Here is a 19,183-nt window from a genome sequence, read left to right on the forward strand (position 1 = left end):
CGGGAACGCTTCACTCTGGAGGTCCCAAGGTGGTAATAGCAGTGATGTATAACCCACCACAGAAAAGCAGGAGGCCAAAGCAAGGGTACGACGAGAGCAATAGAGCAATGGTTGACACACTGGCTAGAGTGGCCTGAAGAGCTCATGCATGCAGGGCAAAGCTCCTGATCATGGGTGACTTTAACCACAAGGAGATCGATTGGGAGAACTTGGACCCACATGGGGGCCAAGATACATGGAGGGCTAAGATGATGGAGGTGGTACTGGAAAACTTCATGTACCAACACGTAAGGGACACTACAAGAGAGAGAGGAGAGGATGAACCAGCAAGGCTGGACTTAGTATTCACCTTGAGTAGTGCAGATATCGAGGACATCACATATGAAAGACCCCTTGGGGCCAGTGACCATGTGGTTTTAAGCTTCGAATACACAGTAGAGCTACAAGTGGAGGGAGAAGCAGGAAGGCCAGGACGAATGAAGCCAAACTACAAGAAAGGGGACTACACAGGAATGAGGAACTACCTGAATGGGGTTCAGTGGGACAGAGAACTGGCAGGGAAGCCAGTTAATGAGATGATGGAATATGTAGCAACAAAATGCAAGGAGGCTGAGGAGAGGTTTGTACCCAAGGGTAACAGGAATAATGAAAAAGCCAGGATGAGCCCATGGTTTACCCAAAGGTGCAGGGAGGCAAAAACCAAGTGTGCTAGGGAATGGAAAAAATATAGAAGGCAAAGAACCCAGGAGAATAAGGAGAGCAGTCGTAGAGCCAGAAACGAATATGCACCGATAAGAAGGGAGGCCCAAAGACAATATGAAAATGACATAGCAGCGAAAGCCAAATCTGACCCGAAACTGTTGTACAGCCACATCAGGAGGAAAACAACAGTCAAGGACCAGGTAATCAGGCTAAGGAAGAAGGAGGAGAGACAACAAGAAATGACCGTGAAGTATGTGAGGAACTCAACAAGAGATTCAAAGAAGTGTTCACAGAGGAGACAGAAGGGGCTCCAGAAAGACGGAGAGGTAGGGCACACCACCATGTGCTGGACACAGAGCACACAACCGAGGAAGAAGTGAAGAGGCTTCTGAGTGAGCTAGATACCTCAAAGGCAATGGGGCCAGATAACATCTCCCCATGGGTATTGAGAGAGGGAGCAGAGGCGCTATGTGTACCCCTAACAACAATATTCTATACATCAATCGAAACAGGGAGATTGCCTGAGGCATGGAAGACAGCAAAGTAGTCTCAATCTTTAAAAAAGGAGACAGACATGAAGCATTAAGCTACAGACCAGTGTCACTGACATGTATAGTATGCAAAATCATGGAGAAGATTATCAGGAGAAGAGTGGTGGAACACCTAGAAAGGAACGATCTCATCAACAGCAGCCAACATGGTTTCAGGGACGGGAAATCCTGTGTCACAAACCTACTGGAGTTCTGTGACATGGTGACAGCAGTAAGACAAGAGAGAGAGGGGTGGGTGGATTGCATTTTCTTGGACTGCAAGAAGGCGTTTGACACAGTTCCACTCAAGAGATTGGTGCAAAAACTGGAGGACCAAGCAGGGATAGCAGGGAAGGCACTACAATGGATCAGGGAATACTTGTCAGGAAGACAGCAGTTAGTCATGGTACGTGGCGAGGTGTCAGAGTGGGCACCTGTGACCAGCGGGGTCCCACAGGGGTCAGTCCTAGGACCAGTGCTGTTTCTGGTATTTGTGAACGACATGACGGAAGGAATAGACTCTGAGGTGTCCCTGTTTGCAGATGACGTGAAGTTGATGAGAAGAATTCACTCGATCGAAGACCAGGCAGAACTACAAACGGATCTGGACAGGCTGCAGACCTGGTCCAGCAATTGGCTCCTGGAGTTCAATCCCACCAAGTGCAAAGTCATGAAGATTAGGGAAGGGCAAAGAAGACCGCAGACGGAGAACAGTCTAGGGGGCCAGAGACTACAAACCTCACTCAAGGAAAAAGATCTTGGGGTGAGTATAACACCAGGCACATCTCCTGAAGCGCACATCAACCAAATAACTGCTGCAGCATATGGGCGCCTAGCAAACCTCAGAACAGCATTCCGACATCTTAATAAGGAATCATTCAGGACCCTGTACACCGTGTACGTTAGGCCCATATTGGAGTATGCGGCACCAGTTTGGAACCCACACCTAGCCAAGCACGTAAAGAAACTAGAGAAAGTGCAAAGGTTTGCAACAAGACTAGTCCCAGAGCTAAGAGGTATGTCCTACGAGGAGAGGTTAAGGGAAATCAACATAACGACACTGGAGGACAGGAGAGATAGGGGGGACATGATAACGACATACAAAATACTGAGAGGAATTGACAAGGTGGACAAAGACAGGATGTTCCAGAGATTGGACTCAGTAACAAGGGGACACAGTTGGAAGTTGAAGACACAGATGAATGACATTGATGTTAGGAAGTATTTCTTCAGCCACAGAGTAGTCAGTAAGTGGAATAGTTTGGGAAGCGATGTAGTGGAGGCAGGATCCATACATAGCTTTAAGCAGAGGTATGATAAAGCTCACGGCTCAGGGAGAGTGACCTAATAGCGATCAGTGAAGAGGCGGGGCCAGGAGCTCTGACTTGACCTCACCTCAACTAGGTGAGTACAACTAGGTGAGTACACACAAAATGGTAACTAAGTAAAGCACACACACACACACACACACACACACACACACACACACACACACACACACACACACACACACACACACACACACACACACACACACAGATACAGAGATTAAAAGAGGAACTGAAAAACCTGAAACAGCATGAAGAACTGAAAAGCAATGTGGACATGGCATTAGAAACTGCTACCTCATTCACAAATTAGGGGACTGTAGGTAAAGAAGGAGTGAAACTGTCTGCAGTGGCCCTATCAGACCATCGTGGAGCCCGAGAAATAGACAGGATTACATCAGGAGCAATCGAGGGGAGTGAAGAAAATGATAAAGCTAAGCTATACGTAGAAGCCCTAACAGACTACAGCAGTGCCCAGGGAAAGCTGAGAAGGGAAAACAACAGACCACTGGGCCCAGGGGCAGCAGACAGTGAAGAGAATGATGAAAGGAAAGCTGCAATAGGGGTAACTAAATCGAATCAGGGGATACATAGGGATATGCAGAGGGAGAATGAAAGGGAGAGATCAGTCTTTGTTTATGGCCTCCAGGAAGCTGAAGGGGAAATTTAAGAAGCAAGAAGAGAAGGGGAAAAGAAAGCGATTGAAAGCATCGTGAAAGCAATAGAAGATGACATGACCCAGCTGCCATATTTTCTGAGAATAGGGGAGTTTGCAAGAGGAGGAATCCAGGCACTCAAAGTGATTTTTAAGGCAGAATCGGCTCGAAACAGGATCATGCAGGAGAAAGCAAGACTAAGGAACATATTAGCGTACTGGAGGGTGTATCTCGAGTACGACAGAACACGAGAAAAAAGGAGGAAGCTCAAATACATTCTCCCTCACAGACAACTACAGAAGCCCCCCAACCCGTGCAACCAAACACTGTAAGCTAAAACAAAAATGCCATACTCAATGCCCCTACCCACCTCATAACAAACTCCACCTTCACAGCAACCACCCATTGTTCCACATCAGGTCCCCCACTTTCCCATCCCCTACGTATCCCTCAGACCACAGTTATAGAAAAGAAGTTGAAGGTTTGGTATACAAATGCAGATGGAATAACAAATAAATATGAGAAGTGGCATGAAAGAATCAAGGAGACATCCCCAGACATAACAGCTCTCACAGAAACGAAACTTACCAGGATAATAACAGATGCAATTTTTCCACCCAGATATCAAATTCTCAGGAAAGATAGAGAGAGCAGATGGGGAGTAAGAGTTGCACTGCTCATTGAAAGCAGGTAGGGATTTGAGGAAATGGAAGGAATGGATGGAATGGGTGAAAGGGACTACATAGTAGGAACAATCTAGTCTGAGGGCCATAATGTGGTAATTGCTGTAATGTGCAACCCATCACACAACTTCAGGAGGCCAAGAGAAGAATACAACGAGATCAACAGAGCAAGGGTCGACACACTAGCCAAGGTGGCCAAAAGAGCTCACATGAGGAGAACAAAGCTACTAGTTATGAGTGATTTCAATCACAAGGAGAGTGACTGGGAAAACCTGGAGCCCCATGGGGGTCCTGAATCTTGGAGAGCAAAGATGATGGATGCGGTACTGGAAAACGTCATGCATCAACATGTTAGAGTCACTACCAGAGCGAGAGGTGAGGATGATCCAGCAAGACTGGACCTTGTATTCACCTTGAGTAGTTTGCATATCAAGGATATCACATACGAAAGACCCATTGGAGCTAGTGATCATGTTCTGTGCTTTGATTACATAGTTGAGCTACAAGTGAAGAGAGGAGCGGGAGTAGAGGTTTGTTCCCAAGGGAAACAGAAGTAACAGGAAAACCAAAACTAGTCCTTTATTCACCCAAAGATGTAGAGAAGCAAAGCTTTGTGCACTAGAGAATGGAAAAATTACACACGACAAAGGACCCAGGAAAATAAAGACATCAGCCGAAGAGCCAGAAACGAATATGCACAGATAAGAAGGGAGGCTCAGCGACAATACGAAAATGACATAGCATCGAAAGTCAAGTATGACCCGAAACTGTTGTATAGCCACATCAGGAGGAAATCAATAGTCAAGGACCAGATAATCAGGCTGAGGAAGGTTGGAGGGGAGTTGACAAGAAACGACCAAAATGTATGTGAGGAGCTCAACATGAGATTTAGAGAAGTATTTACAGTGGAAACAGGTAGGGCTCCAGAACAGGGAGGTACACCAGCAAGTGCTGGATGAGGTACACATAACCAAGGAAAAGGTGAAGAAGCTGTTAGGTAAACTTGATACCTCAAAGGCGATGGAACCAGACAACATCTTTCCATGGGTTCTTAGAGAGGGAGCAGAGATGCAGTGTGTGCCACTAACAAAGATCTTCAACACATTCATTGAAACTGGGCGACTACTTGAGGTACTGAAGAGGGCAAATGTAGTTCCAATTTTTAAAAAAGGAGAGAGACACTAGTCATTAAACTACAGAACTGTGTCACTAATGTGTATTATATGCCAAGTCATGGAGAAGATCATCAGGAGGAGAGTGGACGAGCAACTGGAAAGAAACAAGTGTATAATCGACAACCAGTACAGTTTCAGGGAAAGAAAATCCTGTGTCACAAACCTATTGTAGTTTTGTGACAAGGTGACAGAAGACAAGAGAGAGAGGGATGCATAGACTGCATTTTCTTGGACTGCAAGAAGGCCTTCGACACAGTTAATCACATGAGGTTAATGCAAAAGCTGGAGGATCTGGCACACATAACAGGAAAGACACTGCAATGGATCAGAGAATATCTGACAGGGAGGCAACAACGAGTCCTGGTACATGACGAGGTGTCAGAGTGGGCGCCCGTGAAAATCGGGTTTCCACATGGGTCAGTCCAAGGACCTGTGCTGTTTTTGGTATGTGTGAATGACATAATGGAAGGAACAGACTCAGAAGTGACCTTGTTTGCAGATGATGTGAAGTAAATGAGAAGAATAAAATCGGTCGAGGATCAGGCAGGACTACAAAGAGTCCTGGACAGGCTACAAGCCTGGTCCAGCAACTGGCTCCTTGAATTTAACCCTGCCAAATGCAAAGTCATGAAGATAAGGGAAGGGCAAAGAAGCCAACAGAGAGAGTATAGTTTAGGTGGCCAAAGACTGAAAACCTCACTCAAGGAAAAAGATCTTGGGGTGAGTATAATACCGAGCACATCTCCTGAGGTGCACATCAGTCAGATAACTCCTGCAGCATACAAGCGTCTGGCAAACCTAAGGATAGCGTTCTGATACCTCAGTAAGGAATCGTTCAAGACTCTGCATACCATATACGTCAGGCCCATACTGGATTATGCAGCACCAGTTTGGAATCCACACTTGGTCAAGCACGTCAAGAAATTAGAGAAAGTGCAAAGGTTTGCAACAAGACTAGTCCCTGAACTAAGGGGATTGTTCTACGATGAATGGTTAAGGGAATAGTTCTAACGACACTGGAGAGGCAAGGGAGACATGATAATAACATATAAAATACTGCGTGGAATAGATATGGTGGACAGAGACAGGATGTTCCAGAGATGGGACACAGAAACAAGAGGTAACAATTGAAAGTTGTAGACTAAGATGAGTCAAAGAGATGTTAGGAAGTATTTCTTCAGTCATAGAGTTGTCAGGCAGTAGAATAGCCAAGAAAGTGACGTAGTGAAAGAGGGAACCATACACAGTTTTAAGACGATGTTTGATAAAGCTCGAGGAGCAGGGAGAAGACCTAGTAGCAATCAGTGAAGAGGTGGAGCCAGGAGCTACTAATCAACCACTGCAAACACAAATTGGTGAGTACGCTCACACACACACACACACACACACACACACACACACACACACACACACACACACACACACACAAAGTGCAATAGAGAATGGAAAAAGTACAGAAGGCAGAGAACACATGAAAATAGGGAGATCAGTCGCAGAGCCAGGAACGAGTATGCACAGATAAGGAGGGAGGCCCAGCGACAGTATGAAAATAACATAGCATCGAAAATCAAGACTGACCCGAAACTGCTGTATAGCCACATCAGGAGGAAGACAACAGTCAAAGACCAGGTAATCAGACTGAGGACAGAAGGTGGAGAACTCAAAAGAAATGATCAGGAGGTACGTGAGGAGCTAAACAGGAGATTTAAGGAAGTTTTTACAGTAGAGACAGGAAGGGCTCTAGGAAGACAGCACAGAAGGGAACATCAAGAGGGAATATACCAACAAGTGTTGGATGACATACGAACATCCGAGAAGGAGGTGCAGAAGCTGCTAAGTGACCTTGATACCTCAAAGGCGATGGGACCGGACAACATCTCCCCATGGGTCCTTAGAGAAGAAGCAGAGATGCTGTGCATCCCCTAACCACAATCTTCAACACATCCTTTGAAATTGGGCAACTACCTGAGAAATGGGGGACAGCAAATGTAGTCCCCATATTTAAGAAAGGAAATAGAAATGAAGCACTAAACTACAGACCTGTGTCTCTGACATGAATTGTGTGCAAAGTCATGGAGAAGATTATCAGGAGGAGAGTGGTGGAACACCTGGAACGGAACAAGATTATAAATGAAAACAAGCATGGGTTCATGGAAGGCAAATCCTGTGTCACAAACCTTCGGGAGTTTTATGACAAGGTAACAGAAGTAAGACACAAGAGAGAGGGGTGGGTTGATTGCGTTTTCGTAGACTGCAGGAAGGCCTTTGACACAGTTCCTCACAAGAGATTAGTGCAGAAGCTGGAGGATCAGGCGCATATAACAGGGAGGGCACTGCAATGGATCAGGGAATACCTGACAGGGAGGCAACAACGAGTCATGGTACGTGAAGAGGTATCACAGTGGGCGCCTATGACGAGCGGGGTCCCACAGGGGTCAGTCAGTGCTATTTTTGATATATGCGAACGACATGATGGAAGGAATAGACTCTGAAGTGTCCTTATTCGCAGATGATGTGAAGCTGATGAGAAGAATTAAATCGGATGAGGATGAGGCAGGACTGCAAAGAGACCTGGACAGGCTGGACATGTGGTCCAGAAACTGGCTTCTCGAATTCAATCCTGCCAAATGCAAAGTCATGAAGATTGGGGAGGGGCAAAGAAGACCGCAGACAGAGTAAAGGCTAGGTGGACAAAGACTACAGACCTCACTCAGGGAGAAAGACCTTGGGGTGACCATAACACCGAGCACGTCACCGGAGGCAAACATCAACCAAATAACTGCTGCAGCATACGGGCGCCTGGCAAACCTGAGAATAGCGTTCCGATACCTTAATAAGGAATCGTTCAAGACACTATACTCTGTGTATGTTAGGCCCATACTGGAGTATGCAGCACCAGTCTGGAACCCACACCTGGTCAAGCACGTCAAGAAGTTAGAGAAAGTACAAAGGTTTGCAACAAGGCTAGTCCCAGAGCTCAGGGGAATGTCGTACGAGGAAAGGTTGAGGGAAATCGGCCTGACGACACTGGAGGACAGAAGGGCCAGGGAAGACATGATAACGACATACAAGATACTGTGGGGAATAGACAAGGTGGACAGAGATAGGATGTTCCAGAGAGGGGACACAGAAACAAGGGGTCATAACTGGAAGCTGAAGACTCAGACGAGTCACAGGGACGTTAGAAGTCGTCAGGAAGTGGAATAGCCTAGCAAGTGAAGTAGTGGAGGCAGGAACCATACATAGTTTTAAGAAGAGGTATGACAAAGCTCAGGAAGCAGAGAGGGAGAGGACCTAGTAGCGATCAGTAAAGAGGCGGGGCCATGAGCTGAGTCTCGACCCCTGCAACCACAATTTGGTGAGTACAATTAGGTGAGTACACACACACACACACACACACACACACACACACACACAGATCCTGAGGAAAGATAGGAGCAGAGGGGGAGGAGGGGTTGCATTCCTCATTAAAAACCGATGGGGATTTGAGGAAATGTAAGTAATGGACGAGATTGTAGAAAGGGATTACATACTAGGTACAGTTCAGTCTGTGGAACATAAGGTAGTCATTGCAGTGATGTATAACCCACCACAGAACTGCAGAAGGCCAAGACAGGAATATGGAGAGAGAAACAGAGGAATGGTGGACACACTAGCTAAGGTGACCAGAAGAGCTCACTCGAGCAGAGCAAATTTAATGGTTACAGGCGAGTTCAACGACAGGGAAATGGATTGGGAAAACCTGGAGCCACATGGGGGTCCCAAAACATGGAAACTCAAGATGATGGATATGGTACTGAAAAACCTCATGCATCAACATGTTAGGGACACTACCATAGAGAGAGAGTGGAAGATGAACCAGCAAAACTGGACCTCTTGTTCTCCCTCAGCAGTTCGGACATTGAGGACATCACATATGAAAGGCCCCTTGTTGCTAGTGATTACGTGGTTCTGAGCTTGAATACATAGTAGAGTTACATGTGGAGAGGGTAACAGGTGTAAAATGGGAAAAGTCAAACTATAGAAGGGGGGACTACACAGGTGTGAGGAACTTCCTGCAGTAGGTTCAGTGGGAAAGAGAATTGGTAGGAAAGTCAGTAAATGAAACGATGGACTACGTAACAACGAACTGCAGGGAGGCAGAGGAAAGGTTTGTTCCCAAGGGCAACAGAAATAATAGGAAGACCAGAACGAGCCCTTGGTTTACCCGAAGGTGTAGGGAAGCAAAAACTAAAGTGCACTAGAGAACTGAGAAAGTACAGAAGGGAATTAGAGTAGTCAAAGAGCAAGAAACGAGTATGCACACGTAAGGAGGGAGGCCCAGCGACAGTACGAAAACAACATGGTATCGAAAGTCAAGCCTGACCCGAAACTGCTGTATAATCACATTAGGAGAAAGGCAACAGTCAAAGACCAGGTGATCAGGCTGAGGAAAGAAGGTGACGAGCTCACAAGAAACGATCAAGAGGTATGTGAGGAGCTCGACACGCGATTTAAGGAAGTATTTACAGTGGAGACAGAAAGTATTCTGGGAAGACAGAACGGAGAGGGGACACCAACAAGTGTTGGATGAAATACACACAACTGAGGAGGAGGTGAAGAAGCTGCCAAGTGGGATTGGACAACATCTCTCCTTGTGTCCTTAGAGAGGAAGCAGAGATGCTGTATATGCCACTAACCACAATTTTCAACACATCTCTTGAAACTGGGCAACTACCTGAGGTATGGAAGATGGCAAATGTAGCTCCCATTTTTAAGAATAGGAGACAAAAACAAGGCACTAAACTATAGACCAGTGTCTCTGACACTGGCCTATAGGTGGAGAGTGGTGGGGCACCTGGAACGGACAACCAGCACGACAACCAGCTCGGATTCATGGAAGGCAAATTCTGTGTCACAAACCTTCTGGAATTTTATGACAAGGTAACAGAAGTAAGACACGACAGAGAGGGATGGGGTTGATTACATTTTCTTGGAATGTAAGAAGCCCTTCGACACAGTTTCTCACAAGAGATTACTGCAAGAGCTAGAGGATCATGTACGTATAACAGGGAGGGCGCTGCAATGGATCAAAGAATACCTGACAGGAAGACAACAACGAGTCATGGTACGTGATGAGGTATGTGAACGATATGTGAACGACATGATGGAAAGGATAGACTCAGAAGTGTCCATGTTTGCAGATGATATGAAGTTAATGAGGAGAATTAAATCAGATGACGATCAGGCAGGATTACAAAGAGGCCTGGACAGGCTGGATTAGTAGTCCATCAAATGGCTCCACGAATTTAACCCCTCCGAACGCAAAGTCATGAAGATTGGAGCGTATACTGAACACGTTTCAGGAAGCACACATCAACCAGATTACGGCTGCAGCATATGGGCGCCTGGCAAACCTGAGAATAGCGTTCCAATACCTCAGTAAGGAATTATTCAAGACTCTGTACACCGAGTACGTCAGGCCCACACTGGAGTATGCAGCACTAGTTTGGAGCCCACATCTGGTCAAGCACGTCAAGAAATTAGAGAAAGTTCAAAGATTTGCAACAAGGCTAGTTCCAGAGCTAAGGGGAATGTCCTACGAAGAAAGGTTAAGGGAAATCAGCCTGTCGTGTCTGGAGCACAGGAGGGTTAGAGGAGACATGATAATGACATACAAAATACTGCGAGGAATAGATAAGGTGGAGAGAGACAGGATGTTCCACAGATGGGACACAGATGGGTCACAATTGGAAGCTAAAGACTCAGATGAGTCAAAGGGATGTTAGGAAGTACTTCACCAGTCATAGAATTGTCAGGAAGTGGAATAGTCTGGCGAGTGATGTAGTGGAGGCAGGAACCATACATAGTTGTAAGACAAGGTGTGATAAAGCTTATGGAGGAGGGAGAGAGAGGACGTAGTAGCGATCAGTGTAGAAGTGGGGCCAGGAACTGAGTCTCGACCCCTGCAAATAGGTGAGTACACACATACACACATGCACACACACACACACACACACACACACACACACACACACACACACACACACACACACACACACACACACACACACACACACACACACACACACACACGCACACACGCATACACTCATGCACACACACACACACACACACACACACACACACACACACACACACACACACATACACACACACACACACACACACACACACACACACACACACACACACACACACACACACACACACACACACACACACACACACACACATACACACACAAACCTTTTGACAATGTTTAGACATAAGAAGCTAGAGCATCCTAACAGAATAAAAAAAATGGGATCTCTAAAGGGAGGATACTGTCAAGGGAACCAAGGATTCCACTTTTGAGAAGGAAGAATTGGGAGAAATGCTTTAAAGCAAATTGGAAAATGATTGGGAAAAAGGCCAAATGAGCTTTGCAATATAGTGGTGAAGATATCTGCAGAGAGCATGAATTGAGATTTATGAGCTGTAGCTGCTGAGGCAAAGATACAGAGCCTGGCAGATGAACTGGAAGTGTTGAAGCAAGATATAAAAACAAAGACTGAAAGTAGAAAGGTGATGCAAATAGAAACATCAAAGGACAGCAAAAGGACTATAGAAGCTAAGAAGTCTCTTGAGGAGTTGTATCAAACCACAGAGGTGCTCTGGAGTTGCTAAGGGAATCAACAAATGTGATGCTTCAATTGGATCCAGAGGTATGGCAGGAAAAGTATTTGGAAGAAGACAGGGAGAAGTCGATAACTGAAAGAAGATATTGGTAGAAAAAAAAAGAGATTGAGAGGGGTTTTCGAGGGAAAAAAATGCCCAGTCAAACTGATGTTGAAGACAGATGTGGTACTGAACAGGATACTACAACAAAAGCCATTGTTAAAAGATTCCCGAGAATATCAGCCAGTGTACCTCAACCAAACAGAACACAAAAAGAATAGGCACAACTGAGAGTGAGGAGTAAGAAGACACCATGTGAAGGAAAGTGAGACAGTGAGCTCAGCAGCTGGGGAATCACCAAACACAAATGATTGCAGAACCCTCCCATCCCCTACCACCTCATACAAACTAAACACAATTACCAGAAACAAGCCTCACTCCACAGCTCCCACCCTCCTGGACTAATACCACCATCAGAGCAGCCATCCGTTATATCTCGCCCAGTCTTCCACGCCCCAGTCCACATCAACCTCTTCCACTTCCCAGTATACAGTACTGGAAAGGAAGCTGAAAGTATGGAACACCAGCATAAATCGAATAACAAATAAGAATGAGGAGTGGCACTCACAGAGACAAAGTTCACGGGGATGATATCAGATGTGATCTTTCCAACTTAATATCAGATCCTGAGGGAAGACAGAGGGGAAGAGGAGTTGCACTGCACATCAAAAACTGGTGGAGTTTTGAGGAGATGTGAGAAATAGACAGAAGGAAAGCAGATGACTTTATAGTAGGAACACTTCAGATCTGGGATCCAAAGGTGAATATAGTAGTGATGTATAACCCGCCATTGAACAGCAAAAGATCAATACAAAAATACGAAGAGAGCAATAGAGAAAAGATGGATACACTAGCCGAGGTGAGCGGTGGAGCTTACATAGATATGGCAAAGTTGCTCGTCATGGGGGATTTCAATCAAGAGAGTGATAGGAAAACATAGAACCACATCGGGTGGAGGGTTAAGATGCTGGAAACAGTATTGGAAAACTTCCTTCACCAACATGTTAGGGATGTAACTAGAGAGAGAGGAGAGTAAGTACCAGCAAAGGCTGGATCTCTTATTCACCTTTAACAGTTCAGACTTAGGGGATATTTCACATAAATGCTCTTTGACACTAGTGATCACAAAATCCTAGGGTTCGAATACATAGTAGAGTTAACAGCGGAGAATGAAGGACAGGAGAAGCCAAACTTCATAAAAGGGAACTATACAGGTACGAGACAATTCCTGCATCATTGGCATTTCGAAAGAGACCTAGAGGGAAAGACAGAAAATGAAATGACGGAACAAGTGAGCGCAAAATTTAGAGAGTTTTAAGAAGAGGTATGACAAAGCTCAGGAAGCAGAGAGAGAGAGGACCCAGTAGCGATCAATGAAGAGGCGGGGCCAGGAGCTGAGTCTCGACCCCTGCAACCACAATTAGGTGAGTACAATTAGGTGAGTACACACACACACACACACACGCCAGGAGCTCGGACTCGACCCCCGCAACCTCAACTAGGTGAGTACACACACACACACACACACACACACACACACACACACACACACATATATTTATATATATATATATATGTATATATATATATATATATATATATATATATATATATATATATATATATACATATACATATATGTATATATATATATATATATACATATATACATATATACATATATACACATATATATTTATATATATATATATATAATATATATATATATATATATATATATATATATATATATATAAAAATAGAAATATATAGATATATATATATATAGATATATAGATATATATATATATATATATATATATATATATATATATATATATATATACACACACACACACACACACAGACAATCGCAAACTGGCGTTCTTAACAATGCAAGACAAGACACAGGGGGTGGAAATCTTCAACTTAAGTTCTTTCACACTATTCAGTGGGTCATCAGAAGCTATGCAAAGTTGCAAGAGTAGCAACATAAAAAATGAGGGGAAGTTTTCTCAGAACAGGTTAGTGTGGATGACACACTACCCTGTTGTTCTCACGATATATGCGATATATCACGTTATTTGCGTTTAACACACTGGAAGAAAATGAGTAGATATAATTAAATTTAATAATTTATTGTATTTCCTCCCAAGGCTGTTGGCGAGGCTTCAGTTAAGGACTCTTGGCCAGGCTTCAACCAGGGCTGTTGCACAGGCTTCAGTCCAGGGCTGTTGCACAGGCTTCAGTCCAGGGCTGTTGCACAGGCTTCAGTCCAGGGCTGTTGTGCCAGCTTCTGTTATAAAATATAATTACACAGCGCCTGAAGCCAACAGATAAATTACAAGATTAATGACACATTCTGAGAACAAAATTATCTAAAAATCAGAGACTGATATATTTCTCGTGAAGTTTATAGAAATCTTTAAAGTCTCTGTCTTCAGTAAAGCAAATTGCTTTACTCTAGTCAAAATATGTTATTAAATAATTTTTGAGGTTGAAGAATTGGACTTGGAAAGCTGACTATATTAAGTTGGAACTAGTGAACCTTGAGTGTGTTTGGTGATTAATAACGGACTACCCACATGCATATGTCACTTTAGCTTTTAAATATTTAGCTAACGTTTTCCAGGCAGACACAAGGACTGAAATCACAGCTATACCCGCAGGTGGTGTCAGTAGCACACACCCTCACCCGCAGGTGGTGTCAGTAGCACACACCCTAACCCACAAGTGGTGTCAGTAGCATACACCCTCACCCACAGGTGGTGTCAGTAGCACACATTCTCACCTACAGGTGGTATCAGTAGCACACATCCTCACCCACATATGGTGTCAGTAGCACACACCCTAGCCCACAGGTGGTGTCAGCAGCACACACCCTCACCCGCAAGTGGTGTTAGTAGCACACGCTCTAACCCACAGTTTGGGTCAGTATCACACATCCTCATCCACAGGTGGTGTCAGTAGCACACATCCTCATCCACAGGTGGTGTCAGTAGCACACACCCTCACCAGCAGGTGGTGTCAGTAGCACACATCCTCACCCACTGGTGGTGTCAGTAACACACACCCTAATCCACAGGTGGTGTCAGCAGCACACACCCTCACCCACAAGTGGTGTCAGTAGCATACACTCTAGCCCACAGGTTGTGTCAGTAGCACACATCCTCATCCACAGGTGGTGTCAGTAGCACACACTCTAACCCACAGGTGGTGTTAGTATAACACAGTCTCAACCACAGGTGATGTTAGTAACACACACCCTCAGCAACAGGTGGTGTCAGTAGCACACACTCTCACCAGCAGGTGGTATCAGCAGCACACACCCTCACCTGCAGGTGGTGACAGTAGCACACACCCTCACCTGCTGGTGGTGTCAGCAGCACACACCCTCACCTGCAGGTGGTGTCAGTAGCACACACCCTCACCCGCAGGTGGTGTCAGTAGCACACACCCTCACCTGCAGGTGGTGCCAATAGCACACACCCTCACCCGCAGGTGGTGTCAATAGCACACATCTCACCTGCAGGTGGTGTCAGTAGCACACACCCTCACCTGCAGGTACTGCCAGTAGAATATACCTTCACCCGCAGGTGGTGTTAGTATAACACAGTCTCACCCATAGGTGGTGTTAACAGCAGACAGCTACACTAGTGAGTGGTGTCATTAGCACACAGGCTCAACATCAGGTGGTGTCAGTAACACAGTCTCACCAGCAAGTGGTGTCAGTAACACAGCCTCCCCAGCAGGTGGTGTCAGTAACACAGCCTCCCCAGTAGGTGGTGTCAATAACAGCTTCCCCAGCAGGTGGTGTCAGTAACACAGCCTCCCCAGCAGGTGGTGCCAGTAACACAGCCTCCCCAGCAGGTGGTGTCAGTAACACAGCCTTCCCAGCAGGTGGTGTCGGTAACACAGCCTCCCCAGCAGGTGGTGTTAGTAGCACACACCTCACCTGCAGGTGGTGTCAGTAGCAAACACCCTCACCTGCAGGTGGTGCCAGTAGCATATACTCTCACCCGCAGGTGGTGTTAGTATAACACAGTCTCACCCACAGGTGGTGTTAACAGCAGACAGCTACACTAGTAAGTGGTGTCATTAGCACACAGGCTAATCATCAGGTGGTGTCAGTAACACAGCCTCACCAGCAAGTGGTGTCAGTAACACAGCCTCCCCAGCAGGTGGTGCCAGTAACACAGCTTCCCCAGCAGGTGGTGTCAGTAACACAGCCTCCCCAGCAGGTGGTGTCGGTAACACAGCTTCCCCAGCAGGTGGTGTCAGTGACACAGCCTCCCCAGCAGGTGGTGTCAGTAACACAGCCTCCCCAACAGGTGGTGTTAGTAACACAGCTTCTCCAGCAGGTGGTGTCAGTAGCACAGCCTCCCCAGCAGGTGGTGTCAGTAGCAGACAACCACTCCAGTAGGCGGTGTCAGCAACACACAGTAACACCAGCATTGTTATTTCTCACTCAATTCCAAAAAGGAAAGAAAATAAGAGTGATTATGTGTCAACTTGTGCAATATTTTCTCCTTGGTGTTGGGAGTGCATGTTATCATTAATCTTTTGGGGAGTATGTTGTAGGAAGGCACTTGAAGGAGGGAGGTTATGAATTGTTGGGAGATGTGGGTGAAGGGACTCGAAGGGGTTGGGGGTATGCATTGTTGGGAGATGTGAGTGAAGGGACTTGAAGGACGGATATGAATGACTGGGAGATGTGGGTGAAAGGAACTGAATGAAAGAAATGAATAATAAGGGTAGACTGTCGGACTGGGTTACCATGGGTGTTAAGAAATGTTAGGGGGTTATGTGTAAAGTAATTAGCATGTGGACATCTGAAGTGCTTTGAGGTAGGGTTGAAGGTGTTTGATGGGGAAGCTGTATAAGGAGAACTGGAGACTGGAATTTGGGTAAGCACTGGAGTTTGCCAAGTGTTCATGAAGTCGTAAATAAGTTGCACATATTCAGGCTCGTAAAAAATGTATGAAAAGTTTGCCAAAATGTTCACTTGATCAGGTGACAGTTATAAATCATGTAATAACTTTACCGCAGTCTGTCACTGGCTCGAGACACTCAAGGTAACAGCCTCATAAATAATTCGAAGACATAAAACCTGCCCTGAGAAACCCAAGTCTTACCTCGACAGAAATACACTGCTTTGTTTCTTGTAAGAGTCTTTATTAACACACTTCATGTTAACCGCACCAACTACTACTAATTATTATTATTATTGTTATATTATTATTATTATCATTAATGTTGTTCTTATTATCATTGTATTGTTATATTATTATTATTATTATTATTATTATTATTATTATTATTATTATTATTATTATTATTATTATTATTATTATTATTATTATTACTATTATTATTACTATGTAGACAGTAAACCTACTGATACTTCTCATAGTGCCCCCTTGGAGCGAATTTGTTGTGGGCCTAGTTCTCCGAAATGTCCGCCAGAGGGCACTGCCTCAAGTTAGACATAATACAGCCATGCCTCGCTCTCTCTCCTAGACCTGCGGCCTTCCAGTTATCAAGCTTCCCTCGACTGGTTTGACACACCTCACACTGCCCGCTGTGAACCCCTACTATTCCAATAAAGACGAAGCTAGTCAACGGTCGAATTTCTCACCTACCTCTACACTACCTGACAAGTTCTAGATAACCCAGGAGGCAGTTAAAACAGTGGTGGCAGAGGTTTTCCAGCGGCAGAGTGGAGCTTTGTCCTACTGGGTTGAAGGGAGCAGAGCCTTTCATCCAGCTGCATCAGTGTCCATACAGCATTTGCATCTGCTCACAGCGTCTCTTCGGCGACAGGGACAAAACCTTGTCTTCTGATTTTCCTGCAAAATTTTTACGTTGTCGTCACGGCGGTATTTTGGCCCAGCGGTCACGTGTACACTTCATCTCCTGCCCTGCAGCATCTCATCACTTCCCTGCAGCCTTCTTCAGCCCTTCTACAGCGTCCCTACGCCCGTCAAAGCTACGGAAGTCAAGAAGAGGTTGTCTTGGTGTGTTTGGCCCCCCCGCGCAAGTCCAGCTTAGGGTGTAGCAGTGTCCAATCTGCCTTAGGCTACGCCAACCTTCACACAGCCGTCTCTTGTTCTGTGTCCAGCCCGCATTCTACATATGTTGCTGACCTAGCTGTGTTCATCGCGACGTTTCTCCACGGCTTGTGACAGGTCCGGCTTGTCCACATGGGACCTCAGTTGGCTTGACCCTAAGCCGTCTGCAGTGTTTTTCTCATCGTTAGTCCCAGAGTGTTCTGCTATCATCTCTTCTCTATGCATTATCCAGCCACTGCAGTGACTTTTTTTATTGTTGTTGCTTATTAAATGTTTTCATAAATTTCCCTCAGTGAGGACATTGCAGTATTTTTGTTTGTTTGTTTGTTTTCACGCTCCTTTAAGTTCATACAGCACAGCATTCCACAAGATTTTGGCCGTGTTTCCTCTTATTATTCATTTTCACAGAGTTCTGCATCTTTACTTGCATTTCCCAAGCTGTACTCCATCATCCTAATTCCAAAGAAGACCCTATAACGACCACAAGGGACGTGTGTCCTGCCTCTATCAAGGCTTCCTGTGCACAACTGATGTTCTAGTACCACCAGTTGTCTTCAGTGCCTGCATACCCGTGTAATTTGTTCACAGACCTCTCTACAATCAAAGATATGTATACATTGACTTGTCTCATTTCCTAGCATTTGTGACACTATTAATTGTCCTGGTACTCAATACAACACTTGCTGAATTCATTTTTTTTAGTGAATTGTTCAACTTTCAGTCATCAGTGAGCTCCTTAAGCCAGTACATATCTTGTGCACCTTGCCATTTATTTGTAGTATTTCTCCATGCTGGTTGCCTCAGCATTTTTGCACTTGCACTTCGGAATATTATTCTGCAACATGCATACCAACTTATAATTACTTGCTATTGATCAAAATTGTTCAGTGTGCTACCTGTATATATTTTTTTAAATCATTCATGTGTGCCTAGAAATCAATTTTTCTCCAGTTATTCATATTCATTTGTTCCAAGACTTTATTGTGTTTTACCATTGCCTGTTCAACTGTGTGTATTACATTTTGTTATTGTTCATTGTTCCTACATTTGTCCTAGAGTACAGTACAAGTTCCTGTCATTGCAATTTTCAGGAGCTTGCTTATTTGAATTTTATTAATTTTTTATTGTGTGGAATTTATTATTTTCTTTGATACCTTTTTATGCATTGATCTGTGTTGCATAATCCTTTTATTACAATAGTGTGCATCTATATTTTGCATTAGTAAATTTTTGTGATTCTTGTACCATCGAATATTTTTTTTTTGTCACTTTGCCCTTCTACAAGTAATTATTTTTTCATTCCAAATTGCAATTGCCA

The sequence above is a fragment of the Cherax quadricarinatus genome, chromosome 2 (genome assembly GCF_038502225.1).
Source record: "Cherax quadricarinatus isolate ZL_2023a chromosome 2, ASM3850222v1, whole genome shotgun sequence".
Lineage (NCBI taxonomy): Eukaryota > Metazoa > Arthropoda > Malacostraca > Decapoda > Parastacidae > Cherax > Cherax quadricarinatus.